General features: G+C 41.3%; 1 protein-coding gene across 1 annotated transcript in view; it reads right to left on the bottom strand.

Moving 5' to 3' along the window:
* Positions 1–16,403, bottom strand: part of Lrrc8b (leucine rich repeat containing 8 VRAC subunit B) — a 69,293-nt gene extending 52,890 nt beyond the window's left edge. Inside the window, 1 exon segment of the mRNA XM_004841306.4 lies at positions 16,229–16,403. The gene's annotated coding sequence lies outside the window, so the exon portion shown is untranslated.
* Between the last annotated feature and the right edge of the window lie 350 nt (positions 16,404–16,753).

The raw sequence follows: 16,753 nt of genomic DNA, 5'->3' as shown, positions 1-16,753 counted from the left end.
ATTCTGATTTTGTGAGGTGGAACACTCTGTAAACATCTGTTAAGTTCATTTGTTCAAGAGTTCGATTGAGTTCTAGTATTTCATTACTTATTTTTAGTCTAGTTGATCTATCTATTTGTGACAGTGGGGGTGCTGAGGTGCCCCACTACAATTGCATTAGTGCATATATGACTTTTCAGGTCCATTAGTATTTGTTTTATATAGCTGGGCGCACTAGTCTTTGGTGCATAGATATTTATGATTGTCATCTCTTCCTCTTGGATGGTTCCCTTTACAAGGACGTAGTGTCTTTCTTTGTATCTCTTAATCAGTGTTGGTTTGAAATCTACTTGATCTCCCAAGAGGATAGCTACTCCTGCTTTTTTTCAGGTTCCTATCGCATGCAGTATTGTTTCCCACCCTTTAACTTTCAGTCTATGAGTTTCCTTTTGAATGAAGTGTGTTTCTTGTATGCAGCACATTGTTGGATTTTGCTTCTTGACCCATTCTGCCAGTCTATTTCTTTTGATTGGTGAATTCAGACCACTAATGTAGATGGTTATAACTGAAACATATTGACTTGTCATTGCCATGACTTTTTCTTTTTTGTTGGTTTCTCCCCATTTACATTTAATTTCTTGTCATGCCAGATGGGTTCATTCTGCTTTGCTTCCTGGGGTTGTGATCCTCAATATCTGTTCCTAAGATATTTTGTAAAATTCTTTGGAGTGCTGGTTTGGTATTCATGAAGTTCCTAAGGTGCTCTTTGTCATGAAAGTATCTTTATTTCTCCATCAATTTTGAAAGATAGTTTTGCAGGGTACATCAATCTGGGTTGGAGGTTGTTTTCTTTGAGGGCTTGGAATATGTCACTCCAAGCTCTTCTTGCCTTGATGGTTTGTGTTGAGAAGTCAGCTGTGATTCTAATGGGCTTTCCTTTGTATGTGATTTCTTTCTTTTCTCTAACTGCTTTAGAACTTTGTTCTTCTGTTGAGTTTCTGGAATCTTAACAATTATATGCCTATGTGTAGATTTTTTTTGATCAAGGCTATTTGGAGTCCTATATGCCTCACTTATCTGTATGTCAAGCTCTTTTCCCCTGCTTCGGAAGTTTTCTGCCATTATTTCTGGGAAGAGATTTTTTTATGTCATCTGCACTCTCTCCTGTTTCTTCATTGACTCCAATCAGTCTTATGTTATTCTTCTTTGCATCATCTAGCAGCTGCTGGATTGATTTCTCATGTTCCCTTATAATTTTGAAGCAATTTTTCTTTTCCTAGTCATTAATTGCAATCTTATCTTCTATATCTGAAATTCTGTCCTCACATTGGCTCATTCTGCTGTGTAGATGTTCAATGGAGTTTTTCATGTCCTGGAAATCTATTTGCATCTGTTTTATGGATTCCATTTGTTTCCTATGTTGGGATTCCATCATGTTCCTGAGCTCCTCTTTAGATTTATTAATCATGTCTTGCACTAGGGGCACAATTTCTCCTGTTATCTGAGAAATTATTTCTGATTTCATTTTTTCCAGATCCCCTTTTGTTGGCAGTTCAGTGGGTCCAGGTGGTTGAGTATCAGAGTGTTCCATCTCATTTCCCTTTGGGGTTGCTGTAGGTGATCTGGAAGTCTGGTTTTGAGACTTATTTACATGTTTTCTCATTTCAACTGGGGTAGGGGCTGTTGGCGCCTGCACGGATTACCTCCTCTGAGCTGGGAGAGGTGGGATAGGGGCCCAAAAGCCCTTTCCTGTGTGCTGGGAGCAGCAGGAGGGATGGTGGCCCGTAAGCCCCTTCCTCTGGGCCAGGAGCAGTGGGACGGCAGCTCAGAAGCCCCTACCTCTGGGCTGGGAGCAGTGGGACTCAGTACTGTGGTCTGGTGGTCCAGTGTCCTCTGCGTCTTTATAGTGTGGAGCCAGGTGGCTATACAGAGGAGCGGGGGTGGGGGTCCCAACCTTAAAGTCTTTGATGAGTAAAATAAAATATCTGAAGAACAGAGACATCAGCTTGGAAAGGAGGTTCTAAGGATGACTGCAAGATATGTTAAAATTTTATGCACATGAATATGTGTGTATTCTAGGAAGAATCCTCAAAGATATCTAGAATAGAAAAGTTTAACAATCAACAGATACTGTTTAGGGTCTCTGCCACTCAACTTTGGAATACCATGACTTAAATTGTAGTACTTTACTTATTCTATTCCTACCACTCTAGCCCTTCATTCTACTTTATTCTTCTTCACAGCGTGTCTCATGACATTTGGTACACACACAAATGATTTTTTTTTAATTCTTTTATTGGTACATTGTAGGTATATAATACATTTACATTTATCAGTGGGTGCTTGTACCTGTACATGATGTATCTTAGTTCTTATTTTTCCTCCTTTACCTGTGAGCCCTTCACCCCCTCCACCCTTCCCTATTTACATAGATTTTGTTTCTTTTTTTCTTTTCTCATAATTTTTCCTTTCCCTTCTTCCCTTTCCCCTTCCCCTCCCACCACCCCTCCACCTTTGGACCTTTTCCTATTTCAAATTATCAATTATTCATTTTAATCATTTTAATCCTTATTTACATGAAAGTTTCTCATACTAGAGAAACTATTTGGTATTTACACATGTGTGTCCTATTTATTTCACTGAAGAGTATGGCCTCAATAAGCATCCATTTAGCTATAAATGTCTCTAGTTTCTCATTCTTTATGGCTGAGTAAATTTTATTTGTTTTATTACTGGATGTATTTCCAGTAACTGGTATGATTCTTAGTACATATTAAATGCTTAATAAAATCTGTTGAATGAATTTTTAAAATTCTATATAATGAAGCATATCAAAACAAAGACTCAAATACATTTTCTTTTGTAAAACTCTGAAAGCCTGCTATGAGTTATGTACTGTACTAGGCATTTTACAAACAGAAAGTTTCTCAATCCTTAGTGTCTTTTATATAACTATAATCTGTGAAAAGGAGCCAGGCAATATATCATAGGAAAGTCACTTTATCAGGATTTGAGTTAGCCAATAAGTATGACATTAGCTTAGATAAGCCATGTAGCCCCTATGGAACTCATTTTCTACATTTGGACTATAGGGATAATACCTGGCCTATGTACTGCAGGTCATGAGGATGATAAATGTGAATATAAATAGTATACTAGAAGTGATATAACAAACAATGTAGTGTAGGTTCCCATTATGGTTGCAAGAGGGATTTGCTATAGCCTGGGGAGAGAAGCAAGAGAGTGAGGAATGGCTGCACAGTGTACTCTGACACAGGAACAGAGCGTGCAGAAACTGGGAGACCCCAAGAAAGGCTCCTGATTCAACAGGACAACAACCAGGTCAACTGCAAACTATGCTGCTCAGCCTCTCTCAGACTGCGTTACTCCACAGAGAGAAAGAATGTCCCAACTCTAGCCTGAGAAGAGGCATTTTGCATGCCAGGTTTCATAACCGCCTTCTGGGAAGAAATTAGCATTTTAAATAAAGTGTTAAGCATTTTTCTTTTTACTAGGATTAAGATTTGTCTTAGAAAAAAAATTTTTTCTTAGAAATCAATCCTTCACTGATTCAGATGACTGTCAGGTAAGCGCCCAGTGATTAAACCAAAGTTCTTGATGTATCTAGTCTAATAATAAATATCAAAAACGCAGTATAATTTCTGCCTGTTCTAGGAGAGTTTGTTCATGTGTTCCTAAAATGTATGATGGTGCTAAATCACTCCAGTGTCCAATGAGATTCTACTGGATATATTTAAAAGAAAGATATACTCTAACCATGTTCTTTCCCTACTGAACGTCCTGCCACCAAGAGGAAATCTTTAAATTGGTCTTCCAGGGACCTTTTTACCCCTTAGAGTTGATGGGTAATTTGATCACAAAGGGTATTTTTTAAAAAAACACCCAAACCAATGATCTTTAAACTAGGGTCTGAGGTCTAGGGTCTTTTTTTGTATGAAGAGGTACTTTAGTGGCACCTCTTTCCAGATCATCAATTAGCACCTGCCTAAAAGTATCTCCTTCCAAATATCCAATACCTTGCTGGTTCTTTCCAGCTATTTCCTTTTGTCCCCTTTTCAAATTAATCTTTTTTCCACATTACTGAAAGGGGTAAACACTCACTTCTTAGGAGTTAACTCATGGTATTTGGCCTTAGTGTGTATAAACTTAGGTGACCAAGTAAAAGGTCATTTTGAAAAACCCAAAAGGTTACAAATGTGGAGAAAACTTTCATTCTTCTACAACTCAGAAGCAAATCCTTAAGAGGAAAGTTTTCTTTATTTTGCTTAGAGCAGTATCAGAAGAGACCCTAATCAAGTCGTTAACAATAAGACACTGACAATCAGTTTTGTGTTCAGTCACTAGGTAACTTTTGGCATATACTCAGTAGTTTAAAAAACAGACTACCATATTACCCTAGAAAGAATGGCTATCATCAAAAAATATAATAACAAATGCTGGTGAGGCTGTGGGTGAGGGAGGGCTTCTACATTGCTGGTGGAAATCTAAACTAGTACAACCACTACAGAAATCAGTGTTACAATTCCTCAGAAAATTAAAAATACTAGAAATTCCATTTGACCCAGCTATGCTCCTTCTAGGTATCTTCCCGAAAGAGTTAAAAATCATCACATTAAAAACAAACAAAACAAACAAAACAAAACAAAACAAAAAGGGTAAGGGCTGGGGATTTAGCTCAGTGGTTTCGCTGCCTGCTGCACAAGCACAAGGACCCGAGTTCGATCCCTGGTACAAAAAAAAAAAATCGTCATATTACAGGGATACATGCATACCCATGTTTATAGCAGCACAATTTATAATAGTAGAGCTTTGAAACAGTGTATATATCTATCAAGAGATGATTGGATAAGGAAAATGTGGTATTTATATCCAATGAAGTACTACTCTGCCATAGAGATAAACTTGAGGCACTTGCAGGCAAATGGATGCAACTTGAGAACATAATATTAAGTGAAATAAGTCAGACACACAAGCTTAAATATCTCATGGTTTCTCTTGTATGAGAAACTCAAATAAATACACAAATAAAAAGCAAAATAGAAGATAAATAGGAAGTAGGGAGTTCAAATAATTCTCCAAATTACCTACCTATTCCATTGCTTCAAAAATATTTTATACGCCAATTTGATTCATTTATGCTACAGGTACAATTTTCTCTTAGTCCACTGAAAAGAAAGTTTTGTGCTACTATTTGTTTCTTATTTGTAGGTTTATTTTGTCTGTGTCTTACACTCTGAATAAATATTTTTAAGAATATGATACAGTGTATTAACTATTGTTGTCTTATTTTGTTATGAAATTTTAATTTTTTCATAAAAATAGCCTGGGATTATACTGCCTTCATTAGCACTTATATTTTAAAAAGCATTTGATTTGTTTATGAAGTCTATCTTATTCTACCAATAAACAATGCTTACCAATGCATAAACTCTTTAACTCCATGTCTCATTAAGAGATAATTTTCCAATAAAATTTCACCTGTTTGATTTATCAAGATTTAACAAATGTGGGCCCAGGGATTTAGCTCAGTGGCAGAGTGCCTGCTTCACAAGCACAAAGTCCTGAGTTCGATCCCCAGCACCGGGGGTGGGGTAAGGGAGGAAAATTGAACATACTTGCTCTTATGATCAGTTGCACACTAACAAACATAACTAAATCCAAAAGAAATTTAATATTTAGTAATTTAATATTTAATATTTTGTCACAAGAATTTAAAAATGTAGTTATTATGTATATGTGTCACAGAGTACAAGGCAATCAAGCAGAGACTTCAAAACATAATACACTGGAATTAAGTTTTAAAGGAGAAGAAGAATGAAATGAGTTCCATGTTCAAAAGAACTATGTAAACTCCTTGACTTGTTGTAGAAAAGCTTGATCATGTGTTTTCTAAATGGATGATAATAGGTATCAAATAATTTTTATATTTAATTTAGCTTTCACGGGGTACACTTAAAAGGGTGATTTAAAAATCACTATATTATCAGAAATGTCTTTTACAATTATTTAAAATAATTATAAAAATTTTAGATATTAACTTTAAAAATCTATGGGAAGAGTACACGGCTTTCAAAATCCTTTCAGAGGGTATGCAAAGAACATTGTGAGACAGTTTTAAACTACCTGAAAGCCAAGGGCCTAAGCTAACCATCTAAAGTGCTGACTTCTAAAATAATCACAAAGTCAGGATTATTTCAGAAAAGTATAAACTCTGCCTCACACGTCTTGCACATGGCCAAATCTGGAATTCTGAATCCAGTAAATGTCTAATAAACACAAGCTCATTGACCAAATATTTTCGCTATCCAACAGATATCTTTTTAACAGCATATACAAGTATTTAACTTCAAAGGAGGTATCCTTTCAAATCTTAGTCAAGTACTAGTCAAAAGTATGTCATTGAAATGAACCTCTGGAGTAGGTAATATACATGCTGAATTTCATTCCCAAGTTCTCCTCTGGGTACCCATGTTCACAGAATGCCAGCCCATATACACCTAACCCAGGAAGCCCAGAAGATAAAACTTCTTTCTTCTTTTTGCACTACAGATTGAGCCCAGTGCCCTCCACATGCTAGGCAAGCACTCTACCATTGTACATCCCCAGCCCTTTAAATTTTGAGACAGAAGCTCACTAAGTTCCCCAGGGTAGCCTGGCTTCCAAAGGGATCTTTCTGCTTCAGCCAACTGAGAAAAGGATTATAGGCATGCACCGCCATGCATCACTTAAAACATAGTTTTTACTTTGAAGAAACACGTAGGAGGAGGCAGAGCTGCTCTCTGGCATAGTTTCGCTATGAGACTCAGAGGTAGCAGTCAGAGGCCCAGGGGCAGGACAAACAGTAGGAATATTTCAAGGATGGTCTCTGGAAGAGGGATGCTTGAATCAAGTCCTGAAAGATGGGCCTGGGTTTGTTAAGAGGATCCCAGACAAAGGGAAAGAACAAAGCCATGGAGCCACCTGGCTACCTGGAACCTTCCTCCCTGTACTACAGGTAGTTCAGGATGACTGTGTAGGGGGATGTAAGTGTGAACACCATGTACTTGGTACCTGCCCTGGGAATACAGAAATGACAAAGTGGCAATGGGTGAAGCTGACAAGCAGCAGCAGCCAGACAAAAGGAGACTTTATTATATGGATACAGAGGCATTTGAACTTGTACCTTGTGGCAGAGGGAGGCTCCAGGAGAGCAACAATGGGATGAGATTTGCTTTTTGGAAAGACGAATATAGTGTGGACAATAAATTTGGGGATTAGGAGGTGGAAGTTGAGCGAGAGTACAAACTAAACTATCAACTAAAAGATAATTTCTTAGGTTCTCCTAGGAAAGACTCACGCAGTGAAGGGGAAGGATGGTAGAGGAAGGATGGTGACGGATAGAACCTGAAGCATATGGCCCCTATATAAATTAGTTCCTGGTGGTGCAAGCAGGAGTACAGAGCAAATAAAGCAAAGAGAAACCCAGGATGAGTTCTAGTTCCGGGTTTCTCTGGGTTAGATACATAACTGGATAAATAATATTGTTAGTTGCAAAAATGTGGAACCTATAGGTCAGTGACGATGATCCTTTTAGAGATGAGTGCCCAAGCTGCAACCCAAAACCCACTTATTATTGCAAAGTGCCAACACTGCAATTAAACCTGAATACTGAGGTTTTAGTTTAGGAAAAAACCCTCATACATTAACATATTTTGTCTTAAAAACAAATAACACACGTAGGTTCGCCACTACTGCTATAGATAAACAGCAAGTTATGAAGAAAAGTGATTGTCAAAGACTAATTCCAGGCCCTCACTTGTTCTGGGAAGTAGGAGGCACAGGTATTCATGTTCCTGTTTTATGCTCAGTGGGGTAAAATAATTTGTTCATTATCACCTGGCTAGCTTATCACATAGCAGGCTTAAGCATAAATCAATAAAAGCGACAAAGACCTTGATTTTGCAGAACTTGTATGCAGGTAGGGGTGAGGAAGAGCATAAACAAGCAAGCAAGCCAGAAATCCAGGTGGAGACAGAAGTAGAGGTACAGTACTTTATCTGAGGTGGTCAGGAACAGTATCACTGAGGTCACATTTATGCTGACCTTCACTGAAGAGCAGGAAGTAGGCACATTCATAAGGGAAGAGGACCAAATCTGAGACCCCTCCAGGTAGAATGAGCTTGGTGTGCCACTGAGGGAGGAATTCCAAGTACAGGACAAATGCCAAGGAAGATATCCAAGTTACAAGGGCATTCCTGGGAGGGTGGACATGAGACTTCTGCCACCTTGGAGCAGCCTGCGAACCTCACCTCTGTGCACAACACAGTACCGCTGAGAGCTGCATTATGACTCACAAATGCTTTTGGAAGATAAGTCAGAGCTCAGTTGAAGTCTGCCTATTTTGGCACTGAAATGGGGCCAGAAACAAACTCATTAAGTTTTGCTTAGAGAGATGAACTTTAAAAATCTCTTAGCTCAACAAAATCCATTTTAAATTTATCAACTCTGAGCAAGAAATAACCTGCAGCCCAGGGGCTGACAGCTCTACCCCACCCCTTGCCCCAGGCTCAGTCATACCACAATGCCATGGGCGGGGGGTACACAGAAGCACAGCTTCCTTCAAGCATGTTGCTGGGATTAGACAGCATTCTCTCACTGGCTCTTCACTTGCTTAACTGAACAGGGTAAGGGTAAATGGCACCCCACCAATATACCTGCCAATGGTATGCCCCTGCCAAGAGGGGTTCGCTACACAAACCTGAAAGCCACAGTGGGACTGGACTCGGAGCTTGCCCACTGGCACAGTGGCACTCCTCGCCACAGTGACCCAGCCAGCACTCTGGAACACACTGCCCATGCCTCTCACCATGTCGTCATGTCCACTGTTGTTTTATAGAGGACCAAGTATTTTGTAAGCCATCTTTCCCATTTGTTTACCTAGTTTCAAATTTTACCTGCTAAGGGTGATACAGATCAAACACCCATATTCTCTGAAAAGATCACGCTTTATAATTCCCACTCTAAGACACATCTGCTTGGTATATCAGAAAGAAACTATCTCTAAAGTTTGCCAGGCTATAGCATGAATAAGTGGTAAAAAAAATTAAACTATTCCTGAATTATATGGCCCCTTTCACATTATCACATGGCATTATATCACATTATATAACTATACTATATATACTTATTTAATTAATTAATTTATTTTGGTACAAGGGATTGAACTCGGGTCCTTGCGCTTGCACAGCAGGTGGTAAAACCACTGAGCTAAATCCCCCAGCCCTATATATACTTATTTTAAAGATGGCTCCAAACATGAAATGTTTCCTTTGGAATGGCACTGAAAACCTGCATATCCCAGCCTCCAGACAGACTCATCTCATTTTTGAGCTCTTAAACCATACTCCTTGTCCATGTGTTACAGTAGCCCAGAGGCCAACTTTACATTCCTAAACTCACCTTCAGCTTCCAAGTACAAGTCATTTGCATATGCTTTCACGGGGTCTCTACATCTCCTTCCTAACAACTTCCTCAGTGGCAATTTTCACTTGTTTGTAGTGACTGATTCACATGTCTGCCTCCCTTAATAATCTGCAACTTGTATGAGGGCAGGTCCATACACAGTTTTGCTTTCCATTGCATCCCCAAAACCTAGCACAGTGCCTGGCACACAGTAAGTGCTCAATACATAGCTGCTAAGAAATAGCATGAAATATACTTTTAGCTTCTTTCTAAGAGTGGATCAGCCAAAAATTCAAATCAAAGCTAGAGGGGAAGGCTTGGCTGTTTAAAAAAAACTACCATGTCTTAGTCACTTTCCTTGTTACTGGGACAAAATATCTGACAACTACAACTTAAAGAGGGGGAGTTTTGGGGCTCATAGTTTATAGAAGTTATCAGTACTTGCATGGTTATCTGGGTACAAGGCAGGATGGCAAGGTGGAGAAGAATGGACGGTATGGTGGAGGAGAGCTGCTCACCCAAGGGCTCACCCAGGAAGCAGTGTGTCAAGGGAGAGACATGAATGGAAATATAACCTTTATGGGTCACTCCAACAGTGACCTAACTCCTCCAACCAGGCTTCACCTCCCAACATTACATTTACCTATAAACTCCCTCTGATGAGTATAATGCCCTTATGATGCAATCACCTGCCCAAAGCCCCACCTATGAGTACATGAGGCTTCGGGAGGGACACCTAGATAGAAACCTAATATTCTGCCCTTGGCCCCCCACAAAACTCATGTGCATCTCTTTATGGAAAAGGGTTTAGTCTATCTCTAAGAGTTGCCAGAGTCCTAACAGTTTCAGCACTGCTGAAGTCCAGGTCCAAAGTTTTTTGATACTTAAGGTAAACTCTGAGCTGCAAGCCCTTGTAAACATCAAAAGAAACTTAAACACTACTGACATACAAAGGCACAGGGTAAACATTACCATTTGAAAAGGGAGGAATAGGGGGTTAGAAATCAAAGACAGACTGAAATCCACCAGGGGAAATGTTAAACCTGGTAATTCCATGTCCAGCACCCATGGCAAATTTTGGTGATAAGATGTTAAATCCAAAAGGCTTGTGTAGCCCCGCCCCTACAGCCTTGCTGGTAGCTGCAGCCCTTGTGGCCTCTCTTTTGGGCTAACTTTGCTCACTCCTTGTACCTTTTCTCAGATGATGCACATTCCTGGCTTCTCCAACATTTTGAGATCTCAACAACATTTTCAGTTTCATTCTCACAGCTTCATTCACTTCCCTTTCAGGGGCACACTGCCTGGTCTTCCTAGCCTTCTCCTGAAATGTAAGTGGAAGCCTCCCTGACCCTATAACTCTTCCATTACATATGCCTCTAAAACCAGCACCATGTGGATGTCAAGATCTGCTGCTAATGGGAACAGCAGCCAGGCCCCTTTAAATTGCAGCTACAGAGATGTCAAGTGACCAGATGGCTGAGTGCTAGGAACCAAATCCCAGGGAATTTGTGGCTAAGTGCTAGGTACTGAATTTCAGGGAACAAATTCCCTAAGTGCCTTGATTCTGGAACACAGTGCCCTGGGGTTGACTTTTCAAAGCAGTCTTTCACTTCTGCAAAGTTGAGACTGCAAAGGGTGGGGTCTTATAGATTTCTCACTTTCTCTCAAGCAATGTTTCTTTCTGTCCTGTAGTAAAGTACTTGGCTCCTTTTTTAATGTTAATCCATTTGGCAGCTAAGCTCTCCTCTGCTCCATCTTTGCAGGCCCCAACTTTACCTGGGCTTCCTTTGTGGCCAAACTCAAAACTTTTTATCATTCATCTGTATTCTTTGCTCCTGATTCTTAATATAAAGCTGGCTAAAACCCCCCAACAGTACCCATGCCATAACCTGAATGTTGGGCTGTCTTAAAATTTCCTCCATCAGATTAGTCCATCATCTTTAACCTCAGTCGCTTGCCATGTCTTAGGACATGAGCAAAATGTAGACAAATTTTCTGCTAGAGCATGACACACATGGCTTGGCGTTCAACTGCCAAAGGAGTCTTTCCACCTGAAATCTCCTGAGCCTAGTCTTTTTTTTTTGGTACAGAGGATCAAACTTGGGTCCTTGCACTTGTGAGGCAGGCGGCGGCACCACTGAGCTAAATCCCTGGCCCATAGTCTTTTAATACCTGCCCACCCTTTTTTTTTAATCAGCATTCTGGTCTTCTGAGCTCCAACCAAAATCTCCCATTAACCTCTGGTTACAGCACTCTAGGGCTTCTCCAGCTAGCATCTCCAAACTTTCCCAAACTTCTCCCACAAAGCAGTTTGAATGGTTTCTATTACCACACGGTAAAGTACGGTCACACTGATGATTCCACTTCCGTAGTATCAGAATCTGTATCAATGTTCACTACAGGAACAGATATAAATGTGATACATAAAGGATTTACTAAGTGGCTTATAATGGTCACTTGTGGAATCAGAAGCGGAAGAATGCAAGAATCCAGCTTAGGCCAAATTTAAAAGGAACAATCTCTTCCTTTGTTAGGCCTAATATTAAGCATTTCACGTACATTCTTTCTCCACATAATCCCAGTATCTCACAACCACCCTAATTTATATATAAGGAAACTTAAAGTAAGAGAAGATATGGTTGCACATTAAGTGGCAGAGCCAGGAGTCCTATCCAGGTTTATTTGATTTCAAGAGCCATGTTTTCAATCTAAGTAGTGTTTTTAAGCTATGAAATAAATGCTGACATTCAGTAATATGTTGCTCCCTGCCATTCAAACACCTTGTCTCCCTCCCAGGCCAAGGTGCAACCCATCAACTGGGGCAAATGGCTAAATATTAAAATAGGAGTTGAAGGCCAACGATGTGGCAACCAGGAAACTGGGTAACTCATAGAAGAGAAATAGGAGGAATGTGAACTAGCCTCTACTGAAAGCTTGTCTTAAGCTACAAACTGCATTAAGATGCTTTAATGTATAACATTTCTTTTAGTTTTAAGAATCCTGTAGAGTAATACTAGAAAAAAGAGGGGAAGGGTTAGAATAACTGATGTCTGCTTACCCCAGTGTTCACTTTTTCCTTTTTTTCCCCCACTAAAGACCCTCCCATATACACTTTGTAGACGGGAATAAGATTGTCTGAATAAAGGACAATGTTTCTCAGACTCTTCCAGGAGGTGAGGTCAGGCACTAAGTTCTGAGCAATGACATGTAACAAGAAGTGTACAGCAGCTTTCCAAAGATTTTTGTATGAGACTGTAGGCTCTTGCCTCTGCCCTCTTCTCCTCTTCCTTCTTTACTCCTTCCACTACTTGGCATTTGAATGTGATGGGTGAAGCTTCATCATGGGTCATAAGGTTGGGGGCCTCACCTTATGTTCGGTAAATCCAATACATGGAACCAACCTTGTTCTAAGACAGTAGAACCATCATAGATCACTAGATTGTCTGTCTATAACTTTTGTTTTAATGGGAAAGAGAAATATTACTTTAACCTACAGTTCTTTGAGGTTTTTGTAACTGGTAGCTAATCTTAACTAATCCAAAAACTCACTCAAAGTGATAACAGTTCAAATGCAAACCCATTAGTCTGCAAAGTTTATGCTCCTAGGTAAAAGCCTAAAGAACTCTTGCCTGTAATTTGCAATACACTTTTTAAAAAAATGTTTCAAACTGCTGAAAGAGAATTCGATAAAATAAGAAGGTTTGAATATGCTCCCAATTCTGCATGCTTGAAGAAGACTCCAAAGTAATATGCTACTCAACAGTAAAGAATTTGGTCTCCATCAGAGACGAGCAGAGGAAAATTGTCAGGAAAATCTCAGTCACAAGCATGGAGCTGGAAGCAAAATGGGGGGAAGGGAAGGGGCTGGTAGCTTCTGTGAAAGATGCTGTGAGTTGAATGGTGGGCATTGCAGAAAGGAGCTATGGCAATGCCTGGAATGAGAGAGACAAGAAAGAACTACAAAGCACTCTGAAATGGAAAGAGATGAAATTCAAATATACACAGCCTGGAAAGGGACAAGGGGAATCATGTGATCCATATCAAAGACAGAATAAAGTTCAAAAAGGCAAAAAAGAAAGAAAGGTCATGGTTGAGGCCCTGACAACTCATTTTTATTCATTTCCTTTACAGTCCTCACAACAGCATTGCAGGAGTAAATTTAAGTTGTGTTGCAACTGAGTAGAATCCTAAGTGAAAGGAAGTCATAAAGCAGAGTTTACTATTACCCTTTGTTCAATTTCTAAATGAACAGAAGTGATAAGAACTTAGGAGAGGGCCAGGGATTTAGCTCAGTGGTTTCGCCGCCTACTGCGCAAGTGCAAGGACCCGAGTTTGATCCCTGGTACCAAAAAAAAAAAAAGAAAAAAGAACTTAGAGCAATGTCCTAATCGGAGTTAGGCCTAATTATATTCAAGACCCATCTTAATGATCCAGAAAAAGAAAAATAGATCACAATGTCTAAAGGTATTATTTTAAACACCACAGTAAATAAATCAGAATAAAGGCATGCAGGAAGTAGAAAACACAAATGAGAAATAAAAGGAAAGTAGGCAATAGCAATAAAAAGTAGCAATATGAGAACAGACATGACACAAGTTAGAAGGTACGTTACAAGTGGGTAAATGAATTTTACCCTATAAATGGGCCTCCAAATTACTTTCGGGTGGTCTCAGGTCCAAGCTGTTTGCTAGTTCTCACAGTTCTCTAAGAATTAGGACAGCAATAAGGGACATGCTATATGGAAGCAATGCAAACCATTCCACCGGGTATGGACTAACATTATAGAATCAGAATAGCTTTTGACAATATCTGAATGGCAAAAGGAAGCTGGGAAGGAGAAATAAAATTAAAATTAGGAAATTCAACTTTAGTGACACTCAATGAAAGTCATAGACTGGGTTTAATGGGCTATTTTTGCATGGCTAATAAAAATTTTTAAAAGAATATAATATACTCAGATGGCATTAAAATGATTAGACATTTAAAAAAATAATTTCTTTACCAGAAAAACTTCAGGTAAAAGAAGACTCTTCTAAATTTTAAAATGTTTTCCCCCTTTCAGTTTCAGAAAACTAAACAAAAATGACAAATTTCAGGCCACTGTGGGAAAATACTCACATAGATTATTCTAAAAACCTTGGAGGACCTGATATCTTTTTCAAGTTTTGTTGAGGGCCTTTTTCATTTTAATTAATGTTGTTTTCTTTCTGAGGGTTTTGAAAATTAAAACAGCAACAGGGAATGATGACACTAGTAGGAAAGAGGCTTAAAAGAACAAATCTCAACCAGTCAAATGAAATCATTCATAATGTGAAAGACAATATTCACATTAGGCTATGCATGTTGGAACACCTTTACAACAAAAGAAAGTCAGAACAAGTTTCAAAGAACAGTAAATTAATTTCAACACAATGATAGTAGAAAAAAAACGTTTTTAGAAACTTGACATAAGAGAACTCCATGACTCAACTGTGCACTGAATGGCAAATATGCACACTTCACTCCCTAAACCAAGCCGCAGGCCAAGCTTTTAGCTCACAGCAGAATCAGACATGTTAAGGCTTATGACCTTAAATCACATAGGCACAATTACCTGGGGGGTCAGCTGCCATGTTGTATTCTCTTCAAGAGTGGAGCTGCTAAGAAAGCCCAGGTAAAAGAAAGTCACCTTGGCACCCATAAATCACAGCATTTGGGGTTCTCAGGAGATGTCAATTGTGTGTAAGTAGACACTGGAATTGTTAACTAATTATATTGCAATTAGGTTTTCTTACTTCTGCCATACATTGGGTTTGCAAGACCAGTCTGATTATTGTTACTATTATTGTTATTGTTGTTATTTGGTGCTGGGGATTGAACCCAGGCCCTTGCCCGTGCTGAACACAAACTCTATATCACTATGCTATACACCTAGCCTGTAATGTCTTAATATATGAGGAACAAATTGCCTATTTTTAATTGGCTGCATATTACAATTTTAAATTTTTATACAAGTAACTACAGCAGAGTTCTTTGTTGGTTTGTAAGTTTTGAAGCAAGGTGAATTGTATTGTTTGGTTTTTGTTTTTAAATTTAGGTTTGTCCTTTTTTGAGGGTAGGTTGCTGCGAGGGACCCTTTCTGTCCACAAAGAGAGGTCTTCCACAAATGACACGGGACTAAGGGCAACCTATAGACTTTGGGAAGTCAGTTGAGGACGCGGATTAATGAGCCAACACTCAGCCTCCTCCTTTCTGATCTCCCAGCTGCAGCCCAGGAGGAGGAAACTCTTTGAGCCTCCCTCAAAATGGGCTTCAGTTGCCCCCTTCTTCCCCCAAGGAACGAACGCCCAACATCACCAAACTGTAGGCGAGATTATCCAAGAGCGTAAGATGTTTGCCAACAAGCAGCACCAGTGCAGGGACGCAAAGAAGAGCGACCCGACGTGGACGCGGTTGGAGGGGAGTGCGCTCACCTGAGACGAAACCTCAGCTTCGGGAAGGAGAACCCTTCCCGCCCGAGGACTCAGGCGCACACCCAGCTGCCGGAGGCAGAGGGACGGTCTTGGACGACCGCCCACTCCTCTTGCCCCAGATGACCCCAGCCTCCAGTAGAGGTCCTCCCTCCCAGAGGCGAGGAAGCAGCCAAGCTGCCACTCAGCCCTGCAGCCGCGCCACCTGCCCGTGGCCCAGCTCACAGGTGAGGCGCGGACAGGTAACCGCACCTGCTCGGCCACCCCCACCTGCTGCGTCCCCTCGCCCGACCTCTCCCGTCACCTCCGCCGGCGGCGCGGTTCCCGCTCCGACCCACCTGCGCGTCCCCGGTCCCGGGCGCCGGCGCTCCTCTCCCGGGCTGGGCAGCGGCCGGGCGCCCGATCTTGGGCTGCAGGCGGCCGCGGGCTCAGCGGGAAGCCCCGGCACAGCCCGGCTCACCGCCTCCGAGCGGCTCCATTGTGACGCGGCGCGCGCGGCCCGCCAATGGGCGCGCGGCGGCGCGAACCGCTGACTAAATTCGCGGGCGGAGGAGGCGGGCGCGGGGCGGGGGCACGGGCGGCGGCGGAGAAGGAGGAAGAAGAAGAGGAGGCTGCGGCCGCTTTGCTGGTAGCTGTCCCTGCTGTGGATTTTTCAACGGTCCGGGCCGGAGTGCTCGGCTGGCCGTGGGGCTTCGGGCCAGTGACTCAGCCCGGCCGCTGGAGACAAAACGCGGCGGTCACCCCAGCCCTCCCCGAACGCGCCAAGTGGCCTCCCGGCCCCTCGACCAGCCTCGGAGCGCGGGCGGCGGAGCTCAGCCAGGCGTCCCGCCGGCGGCCGCGGCGAGCGGGGCTGTGTGCCAGGA

This window comes from Heterocephalus glaber, unplaced genomic scaffold, assembly GCF_053883595.1.
Source record: "Heterocephalus glaber isolate CG9 unplaced genomic scaffold, H.glaber_assembly_v1.0 deba00001442, whole genome shotgun sequence".
NCBI lineage: Eukaryota > Metazoa > Chordata > Mammalia > Rodentia > Bathyergidae > Heterocephalus > Heterocephalus glaber.
This window is presented reverse-complemented; position numbering and strand designations above follow the sequence as displayed.